The sequence below is a fragment of the Eublepharis macularius genome, chromosome 5 (assembly GCF_028583425.1).
Source record: "Eublepharis macularius isolate TG4126 chromosome 5, MPM_Emac_v1.0, whole genome shotgun sequence".
Lineage (NCBI taxonomy): Eukaryota > Metazoa > Chordata > Lepidosauria > Squamata > Eublepharidae > Eublepharis > Eublepharis macularius.
The window spans coordinates 10,771,417-10,782,907 of record NC_072794.1 but is presented as its reverse complement, the minus strand read 5'-3'; positions in this window follow the sequence as shown (position 1 = coordinate 10,782,907).

Sequence of the window (11,491 nt, the reverse complement as noted above, 5' to 3'; positions counted from 1 at the left end):
TGCACGTGGCAGCGGGGGGGGGGGCCGTGGTGTGGCACTGGAAGAAAACCTTTTTCTGGCTGCAGAGTAGGGGGGAAGGCAGCCCACAAGTCACTCTACATTCCAAGCTCCAGGCTGCTACTCCCTTGGAGGGGCCATCAGTGGCAGGGAAGGCCTTGGGCCGACTCCTCCTTTGCCCAGGGCCGCCCCCCGTCACCCCATCAGGCGCTTCTGCTTTCTAAAAGCAACAGCACCCCCCCTTCCCTTGGAGAGGGGGGCATGATGACTCAACAGATGCCACGCCGAGTCAGCAAATCAGCCTTCCTGTGCGGGGAATCTGCCCGGGCTCGTCGTGACAACTTCCTCTTCCTTCCTTCTTTGTTTCCCAGGTTGAGGATGGGCTTATGAGAAAGATTTTCCCTTGCGCAGAAGTCAGTGGCTCCGTTCTCAAACTCGACGGGATGGCTTTGGTATTGCTCGTAGGGGTTTTTCCACCCCCAAGGCAGCTTTGGACAGGAGCAGTTTATCTGAGCAGGGAAAATCTGGAATTTTGTTAGCTCTCTCTTTAAAACTCCACAATCACCCCCCCCCCAAAAAACTAATGAGGAGAGGGGCATAGAATTGGGACCCTCCTCTAGGAATACAAGAATTGTATTGGCGAGGCAGTGTGTGCAGTGGTTTGAGCACAAAGGAGGAAGAAGCAGAACTGAACCAGGGGTTGAAATTATGGGGAGAAGGATGTGGAGCCTTCCCAGAGATCATAGCAGCAGGCATGGACTCTTTCCAAAAGTATACCCCTTTCCATACCCTCCTAGCAGCTTTGCACCTCGAAGCCAACTTTGCTCTTGCCAGCCAGGCAAAAGGAGATTGCCCATTTCCCTCCCAAAGTGATCCTCCATAGATGCTCTCTTCTATACTACTACCACAAAAGCGGAGGCATATTGGGAGGCTGTGAGTTCCTAAAATCCAAACATTTGGGCACAGGGCAGGTAATGATGATGACTAAGCAGGCTGTAGGAATTGCAGTCCCTTAAGCCCCTGAGTCCTAAAGATGTCTCTCCGGGAACCAAGATCAAGATAATCCAAACTATGGTATTCTCCATTACTATGTATGGATGTGAAAGTTGGAGGGTGACGAAAGCTAACAGGAAGAAAACTGATTCATTTGAAATGTGGTGCTGGAGGAGAGTTTTGCGGATACCATGGACAGCCAGAAAGACAAATAAGTGGGTACTAGATCAAATCAAGCTTGAATTCTCCCTAGAAGACAAAATGACAAAACTGAGGCTATCGTACTTTGGTCACATCATGAGAAGACAAGATTCGCTGGAAAAGTCAATAATGCTAGGAAAAGTGGAAGGCAGTAGGAAAAGAGGAAGAACTAAAACAAGATGGCTTCACTCAATCAAAGAAGCCACGTCCTCAGGTTTACAGGATCTGAGCAGGTCTGTTAATGATAGGATGCTTTGGAGGTCTTTCATTCATAGAGTTGACAAAGGTTGGAGCTGACTTGGTAGCATATAACACTCACAAGATCCTAAGATGATCATTCTTGGATATTTTAAAAATCTGGGTACAAAAGCAAGTGGTTTTATGAATATATAGTTTAACAATGGCGGCAAGTGTGCTAATAGCACAACACTGGGCAGGGGGAGTGCAGAAATATTACCGATCTTGGAGGAAAGGGAAATCAGAAGTTGGTGTGGGTAAAGCCTACTTAAAATTGACTTCCATTTTACAATTTAGAAAAAGAACAAATATGTGAATTTTTAAAAGGAAAGATGTCCTTTAGAGTTAATGAGATACAGAAAAGTTAGCTGAACTTTATACCTAGGTAGGAGTAAATGGAATTTTAGAAAATTGTCAGTTTTTTAGAATACTAGATTGTGTGACTTGATTGGCCATTGACAGTAAGCTGTAATATTTGCGATATACGGTAAGTGAAATTATCATTAAGAAAAGGTAATATATTATTTGTATAATTGAGATTTGTTCATCTTTATTTTTGTAAAATAAATAAATTAATAATCCTTTGATCTGGCCCTTAGCGTCACCAGACATCACCCCCCGCTAACTGGCCAGGTTGAGGGAGGGCAACGATATTTTCTCTAGCGTCCTGCCAAGCTTTTCGACTTAAGAATCAAATCAGCTTGTGCCATGCCAGCTGCTAAGGACCCAAATCCCTGCAGCAGCTTTAAAAATAGCCCCGGGGCTCAACAGAGAATGCCAGACACACCAAGGTTGGTGATATTCATGACAAGGTCTTGTGAAAGCCGGGGAGGGACTCCCCAAACTCCATATTAGAGAGGATATTCTTTTTCTTGTTGTTGTTCTCATCATGCTAATAGGCATCTGATTTTTACCATATATATACATATCACTGACATTTGTTTGTCAAAAGGGATCTTTCTTTATAGAGTTGCCAAAAAATGTCACATGAAGGCAGATTTGTAGGGTGAGAAGCAAAAACAAAGGCCAGGTTAGGAAAAGGGGAGCTGCAGCACCAAGGACAGCTCCAAAGTAGTAGAGATGTTGCTTCACCAACAGTGCCAGGCTTTGTGTCTTTTTGAAAGAAATAACTTCAGACCCCCCACTAATCCGCAGAGTGCAGAACAGACTTGAATGGGTTGACTTGGAGCATTCCTCAGTTGTTTACAAACAAGAGGCCTGGAAGAAGGTCTTTCTCGTTAAATCTGGATTTGGAATGTATGCTTTAAATGAAGGTTGCATTGGGCCATTGTGGAGGCTGGGTTGCTAAGGAGCTCCTCGCTTGTTGCTTATGCCCCCCCTCCACATAGAAATTTCAGCTCCTTTGTTCCCCTGTGCTCTGAGGGCCCAGCTGGTATCACGCCCCATGATCTCTGTTCCTGCCCTGGGGAGCTGCCAAACAGAATCTGCAAGCTTCTACAAAGGAGTCCCCAGGAGACCAGCCTGTTGATACATACACAAGCCGGGAAGCTAGCAGAGTGATATGGGGCACCAGCAGCCAAGGTGGACTTGGCAGATCAGGTCTGCAGCCAAAAGAGGAGGGGGGGGAGGATGAAGGAATCATTGGGTCAGCCAAAAGATGGTGCCCATGGCTTAAATATACCAACAAAATGGCATAAAAAGAAAACAAAAAGGAGTAAAACAAAAGTTCTCATGATGACCACGCAAAAAGGAATGGAAAAGGATATACTAGTGCAGTTTGGTGTAGAGCCAGTTTGGTGCAGTGATTAAGAGCGTGGAACTCTAATCTGGAGAACCAGGTTTGATTCCCCACTCCCCTGCTTGAAGCCAGCTGGGTGACCTTGGAGCAATCACAGTTTCTCGGAGCTCTCTCAGCCCCACCTACCTCACAGGGTGATTGTTGTTGAGGAGATAATGATAACATGCTTTGTAAACTGCTCTGAGTGGATGTTAAGTCATCCTGAAGGGCGGTATATAAATTGAATGTTGTTGTTGTTGTTATGCAGCATCCCAAATAATCCTGAGATGGTTCTTACAACAGCGCTGTAAGGCAGGGTCAGTTATTATCACCTCCACATTGCAGATAGGGAGAGCAGTGGCTGAAGCTTGTAGATTTGCAGAGCTGAGATTTACAGTGCAACCCTTTGCATAGTTACTCCAATCTAATCCTGCTGAAATCTAAGGCTTGAGACTCGTGCAAATCTGCATAGGATTGTAGTATTAGACCTCCTTTCTCTCAGCTCTTGCAAATGGATTTTAGGGTGTGACAGCAAAGCATCAGTTTCCCAGATGAGAACGTTCTTCTAGGTACCTGTTTTGTTATCCAGAGATGCCACATAGATAGTCCCTTTGATTAGGACCATCTGAAGTTACACAAAAAGCAGAATTCGGTCTCCAGAATTCTTCATCAGGCTGGGGGATTTAAAAGGGGGGGGGCAGAGACATTGCAGGCCCAATCTGAAAGGCTCTTGCGGCAACCCAAGCAGAATGCAGGGCAGAATTGGATAGATAAAAGTGGTTTTGAGCAGGACTGAAATCTGGTTGCCCCTTTGCCATTCTGGGCATCTTCTGATTTTTAACCTCCAGCCTGGTGCCGTTTTCTGGTGTTACTTTGCTTGGTCCTGATAAAAGAGCGATTTTGGTCTTGGATTTTATTTTGGACTAAAATGGCTGCCTGGAACCTCTGTTGGTTTCTTTACAAAAGGACCTGGGGTTTTTTAGGGGGAAGGGGGTCTGCAAAGTAGTGCTACCAGAAGATGGCTTTCAAAAACACCTCCAAATGATTTGCCAATGATATGCATGCATGCACGCACACGCATGCACACAAACACACACACAAAGTTGAGAGTCAAAAAAGGTTGGCTGCTTGGAGGGTATGAACTTCCTAGCCCCCTATCCTTTTTTTAAATTTATTTTTTATTTTTATTGTGGAAAAGTTAAAAGATAGAACAAAAGAAAGAAAGAAAAACAACAAAAAGACAACTACAAAGGGCCAAGAAGGGCCTACAAATCAGTCTACAAAATAAAAACAGCAAAAAACATCATAGGCATATTATTAATCCATTACAATTGTTCACCTACAATACTTCCTAGCCTCCTATCCTAACAGGGGGAATCTGTTATAAAGTGGGGTGGGGGTGAGCCTGCCAGCCACACAGGGCTGGTGCACCCATTGAGACAGGTCCGTCCCCCGCCTTGAGTGCTGAGGTGCCAAAGAGGGGGAGCCAGAGGCGGGGGTGTGCACTGCGGAGCTGGTGGTGGCAGTGCTGGCAACTGAGTGGGAGGAGTGGGAAGCTGCTCACACACCACCCCGGCCGACTGCCGTGCCTGGCCCACAGCTGCTGCAGCCTGCCAGCCCTCCCACCCTATGCTACCGTTGCCACCAACACCCCCCCCCCAGCCGGACGCAGCAGTCGTGGGCCAGGCGCGGCAGGCGTCCAGGGCAGCATGCGGAACAACGGAGCGGGAGGACTGGGAGGATGCACATGCACCTCCCCAGTCACCCGCCATGCTTGACTGGGAGCATGGGCAACCTCCGTGCGCTGTCCCAGCTACCCGCTGGCCAATAGGGCTAGCTTGCTGCGTGATGATATCACATGCAGTGACGTCTTCACACAGCATGTGTGCAAGGCATCCTCAGGCGCCAGAAACAGGAAAGCCAGGCCCCACAGGGAGACTAGTAACCCCAGTGAACTTTGAGGGGAAGACTGGGAGGTGCATTTGACCTCAGGACACATTCAATGACTCCCAATAGCAACTGCAGATTGCTTAGAATGGGGACCAAGGTGAGGACCAATCAGGCCACATATGCAAATGACCTTGAAAGGCTGGCCCAATCACAGAAGAGTGGCCGAGCTGGTAGTGGGCAGGGGTGCAAGCAGGCAGCAGCCTGCCAGCCACACAGGGAAGCTGTACCCCTTTGGGAAAACATATTTGAGCCCTTTTGAGCCCCTTATGGGGTGAATTTCTTAAAATCCCTTCTAAGTGGGCATTTACATCATGAAAGGAATGTTCTCCCCAAATTTCATGTTTCTAGGTCCAGGGGTTTGGGCTAAGCTAGGCTTTCATGAGTGAGTCAGGATGTACATGGGAAATGGTTGTCAATTAAGAATGTGCTGCTGGAGAAAACTCTGGGTGTGGAGTTTTTTTAATCAGGATGAAATGGTGTTTGTCACCTTAAGACTTCATCCTGGCATCTCTTTGCTAGGGAAGGAAAGAACAGTTGTTCTTGCTTTGGACTAATGGCCATGTATATGCACCCATGAATGTGTTTTGATACTGTATTTACTGTATTTATTATGTGGATTGGATGTATTGGAGGATACTGTATACGGATATTTTAATTACTGTTATTTATATATTTATATAAGGACAAGTGTCCTGAATGACTCATCAATGCCCAGCCCAAACCCCTGGACCTAGAAACGTGAAATTTGGGGAGAACATTCCTTTCATGATGTAGATCCAGAGGAGTTAGCCATGTTAGTCTGTAATCGCAAAATAGTAAAGAGTCCAGTGGTCCAGTCAGGCTGGGTGAATTGGAATTCATATGTAAATTTGACTCAGTCAGACTTGAATAGAGACTCTGGATGGTTATCTCATTATCAGAAGTAACTGCCTTTCCAGCATTCCATTCAAATTGAGCTATGGAGGGGAGGGGTAACACCCAGACTGAATTGTGGACTCCACTTCTTTCATTATTTTTGCAACTGATTTGCATTTACTCCCTCACCACCTATATATCTTTGGCCAGTTTCTTCATACCCTCCATGCATCTGACAAAGAGAGCTGTGGTTCTCTAAAGCTTATGATTCAAAAAAGTTGGTTAATCTTAAAGGTGCTACTGGATTCTGTATTTCATGATGTAAACACCCACTAAGAAGGGATTTTAAGAAATCTGCCCCTAAGTGGGGTCAAAAGGGGTCAATTGTGTTTTCCCAAAGGGATTAAGCTTCTCTGTGTGGCTGGCAGGCTGCTGCCTGCTTGCGCCCCCGCCCACTGCCAGCTCGGCCGCTCTTCCCTGATTGGGCTAGCCTTTCAAGGTCATTTGCATATGCGGGCTGATTGGGGCTCACAACATTCCACACCTCATCCCCGCCCCCAGAGACAGTTGGAACACAGAGGTCATTTGCATATGTGACTTGATTGGTCCTCACCCCCCACATTCTAAACAGTACGCAGTTGCTCTTGGGAGTAAATGTATGTGTCCTGAGGTCAAATGCACCTCCCAGTCTTCCCCTCAAAGTTCACTAGGGGTTGCCATCTCAAAAAAACAAAAAACAAAAATGTTACATACCCATAAATATTATAACTGGATTTAAATATAAATTATAACTGGATTTAAGTACCGTATCATAGCATAAGTATCAAGCTAGTGTATCTATATTTATAGGAAGGAATTATTTAATCCTCCAAGTGGGGCCTGGAGCTTTCCTAGAAATACAACTGATTTCCAGACTACAGAGCTCAGTTCCCCTAGAGGAAACAGCTTCTTTGGAGGATAGACTCTATGGTATTATACCCCACTGAGGTCCTTCCCCTCCCCAAACCCCCACCTCCTCAGGCTCGCCCCGCCAAACTCCAAGAATTTCCCAATCCAGAGGTGGCAATCCTATTAGATATTGTCAGACCTCACCTTTTGCACCAGACAGACCTTTTGTCGGTCTTCTGTATTCATACTCCGTCCTCCTCAAAGAAGTGTAGAGTGGCTTATATGGGTTCTCCCATCCTCCATTTTGCAAAACAACCCCGAGAGGTAGGCTAGATGTTGCCCAGAACTGTTAGGGGATTTCAACCTGCGTGTCTGTGGTTTTGGTCCTACACTCTAACCACTAGCTAACACTGTTCCTGCAAGGCAATTTCTTATATTTTAGCTTGGGTGCAAGTAGACCCAACCCATTTGTCTTTTCAAAGAGCAGGCTGCAATTTCACCGAGGGTTGATTTCAAATTCCTTCTCCTTGCTGCTTTGATCCCCTTCTCCCTTGTGCAAACCACACACATGTGACTTTATTTTCACACCATTTTCCTGTTTCCTTAAACCATATTTCCCCCCATTAAATCGTTTATTTGTGCTTCAGTATCGGCATTATACATCATGTGTATATTACAGATATAAATGAAGACCATTGTATAAACCATATAAAGGTTATAGAAGCTGTATCTTAAAAACTGCACAAGAGTTTGTGGCTCTGTGGTTATGTATCTGCTCAGCATGCACAAAGTACCAGGTTCAGTTCCCAGCATCTCCAGTTGAAAGGATCAGACAGTAGGTGAAGCGAAAGACTCTTCTTTGCCCGAGACCCTGGAGAGCGGTTGCCAGTCTGAATAGACAATACTGACTTTGGCCGTTTCCGCACGTGTCGGATAATGCACTTTCAACGTACTTTAGAAATCCTTTGGACGTGGATTTTTTGTTTCACACACGAAAACCCAGTTCCAAATGATCGCTAAAGAGCATTGAAAGTGTGTTATCCCACATGTGTGGAAGCAGCCTTTGATGGGCCAAGGGTCTGGTTCAATATAAGGCACCTTCGTGTGTTCACAAACAAATCCTGAAGTCCTTGTAATGGAGATCCTTGTCTTTTGTTGTGGCCTTAATTAAAGAGAGAGAAACTTGTGCAATGTGTGTGGATTTGTGCGTGTGTGTGTGTGTGTGTGCACGTGTGGTGTGTGAGAGAGAGAGAGAGAGAACATGCATTAAAATTAGCTAGTAAAAATCTAATGTGATTGTGTTAAGATTTCTCCCTCCCATGCGGCAGAACCCGGTGACGCTTTGAAGGATATCCATGCACATTTTTGCTGAGGCTGGCAATCTGAAAAGTTCACGCTAAGTGGTTTGTGTCACCATAAATAAAACTGAAACTCTTTCTCTCTCTCCGAATGTGCATGGTAATTTTTTAAATGAAGTTTTTTTTAATGCACAGAGACTGGGCCTTGGGCTTCGAGCTTTAATCTGGAGGCCAACTGTTGCAGAGATAAATGACTCCCCACCCTGCCCCAGATTGCAAGTTTTCTTTCACTTTTCTAGTTTGTTGGCTATGCATTTCTTTTTTCTCACTTTGTTTCCTGCTAATAATATTGGTACATGGACATGGCCCATTTTAAGTGCTATTGCAGCTGGATAGAATCTATCCTGGGGGCATCCGGTTAGAAACAGGTTAGGTAAATCTTTGGCCTGATCCAGCAAGGCAATCCTGATATTAGCTTTGTCACTAGCTAGTAGCTAATATAACTAAGTCCCCCCCTCCTGCCCAGTGTTTTAACGGTTGTTTTAATATGTATTTTAGCTCTGGTTTTAATTGTTCTAATGATGTGCTTCTTCTTGGTTTCAGTAGTTTCTAAGATGCAATTTTATTATGCATGCTTTAATTTGTTAGCCATCTTGGCGGCCCTTATGAGGGCAGAAAGGCGGAGTATGCATTTTGTAAAACAAATAATCAACGGAACCTGTGTGTGCAGACACATACTACTAAATGCTGGGAGCAGAGGGGGGGTGGGGGGGAGGTTCATATCCTGTTTATGAATGTCTTCTGGAAACAGAAAACTGGACTAGATTAGTTTTTGGTCTTATCATACAAGGCGCATACCTGCTCTTAAAGATCCTTACACCAACCCTGTAAGGTAGGCAAATGCGATTGTCCACATATTGCAGATGGGAGAGAATAAAGAGACTGTGGTTGAACAAAGTCATCTTGAGAGTTTATGACTGGGATTAGAGGGCTCACAGGGCAGCCCCTGGATCACTGTGCTATTCTGAGACTTAAGAGGATAAGGAAGAAACTATACCGGGTGCGAACCTCCATGGTCAATGGCAGTATACCTCTGGTGTGCAGATGCTAGGAACAAGTTGTAATGTCATTTTCTAATACTGAAGAAATGTATATTTGTACCCTAACCCAGAAAGAGAGAGAGAGACTGGATAACCAGCGACACTTATATATTTTTAAAGTTTATTGTTAGAGGTAATTCGAATGAATGGCTTTAAGAATACGTACAAAAGGGCAAGCTTCTCCCCGCCTCCCTTTTAACTGCCTGACAACCCTGCGAGGTAGGGAAGGCTGAGAATGACCAACTGCGCCGAGGTCGCCTGGCAAGCTGTGGAGCTTTGTAGTCTGTCTCCGCATGGCTGGCTGGAAGGAGAGGTGGGCTTAGAGGCAGACCCTTGCCATTAAAGGCAGAATTTAGTTTCAGCGTCCTGCTCCGAGTCAGGATCTTTTCTACAAGCTACCCCTTTTCAGCTTGCCACTAGCGATATTTGCAGAGGTGGACTGGCCCTTTCACTTTTTTTGGGGGGGGGGCGGCATTTTCCTTCCTGGCACCAGAAGGAAGCAGAGCCAAGCCCCAGGAGCAATGGATGGCAATGGGTGTGCCCAGCGGTGGTCTTTGGCACATCCATTGCCACTTCTGGTGGGCAGCAGCATAGGAAAGGACAACAGGGAAGCTGTTCATGCCATCAGCCAGGTTCCAAGCCCAGTGGCCCCTCCGCTCAGCTAACTCCTAGCTCATTTTAACTCCCCAGTCTACCAAACGTCTCATCCTGGCTGTTTCTACCTGTCCATGCTCCTTCTGAGTCACATGGTGACTTGTTTATTTATTTACATTATTTAGAGCCGGCCTTTCCCTTTCTCGTGTTTACTTATTTACTTACTTCATTTATGTTCCATTTTTCTCCCCAACAGGGGCCCAAAACCACATCTTTTCCCGCTCCTCCATTTATCCTGAGGAGTTCACCATGGTAGTCTGTAGTTGCAAAATAGTAGAGTCCAGTAGCACCTTTAAGACTAACCAACTTTATTGTAGCATAAGCTTTTGAGAACCACAGCTCTCTTCGTCAGATGTATATTGCATCTGACGAAGAGAGCTGTGGTTCTCGAAAGCTTATGCTACAATAAAGTTGGTTAGTCTTAAAGGCGCTACTGGACTCTTTACTATTTTCCATTTATCCTGACAACCATCCTGAGAAGGAGGTTAGGCAGCAGTCATGTGCCTGGCCCAAGGTTGGCCCACAAGCTTGCACGGCAGGCTGGAGATTCCAATATACACCTCCCAGATCCTTGTCCAGCACTTGAATTGCTACACCCCGCTGGGTCTCTTGTTGCAGTCTTTACCACTACCCTGCTAGTCCAATATTGTGAGCCCCATATTACAGAGGGGCAACAGCGCAGGGTGGACTGAGTTGGAGACGGGTGAGATTTGAAGAGGGTTCTGGCTGATCTACACTGTACAGAGCAATGGGTTTCTTGGTGGTGGAGAGTGCTATCAAGTCATAGCTGACTCATGGCAACCCCTGGTGGTGTTCTCATGGCAAGAGACTAACAGAGGTGATTTGCCATTGCCTGGCTCTGCAACCCTAGTCTTTGTTGGAGGTCTCCCATCCAATTATTAACCAAGGCTGACCCTGCTTAGCTTCCAAGCTCTGAAGTGACTGGGACTGCCTGGGCTATCCAGGTCATGGCAATGGGTTTCTTGGCTACTGGGAATCTCTGCCCAGCTTTTGGAGTCCCAAACTTGCCACAGCATGGAGACAGCGTGGCTTCTTTCCAGCTGAAAAGGGGCAGAGCAACAGCTCAGAGCAGCTCCCTGTTTCAGTGGCGAGAGCAGCAGTTGTGGCTGAAGTGGGGAAACGCCGTGGCTCAAAGGCAGAGCCTCCGCCTGGCATGCAGCAGATCCTTGGCTCCGTCCTTGAAATGGTCAGGCTGTGTGTGGTGTGAAAGATCCGAGACCTGCCAGTCAAAGGAGACAATACTCGATGGAGCCATGCTCTGATTCACAAGGAGATGGGGACATGTGTGGGGTGCAATGTGCAGAAGCGTTCATACTTCCCTCCACCTTCAGGGTTCTGGAAACAAGGACCCCATAAAACATCCCATGCGCCCTGGTGGTGGAGAGTGCCCTCAAGTCATAGCTGACTTATGGCGCCCCCCCTGGTGGTTTGCCACTGCCTGCCTCTGCAGCCCTGGTCTTCACTGTTGGTCTCCCATCCCATCCAAGGCCAACCCTGCGTAGCTTCTGAGATGTGATGAGATCAGGCTCACCTGGGCTATCCACGACAGCCCCCCCACC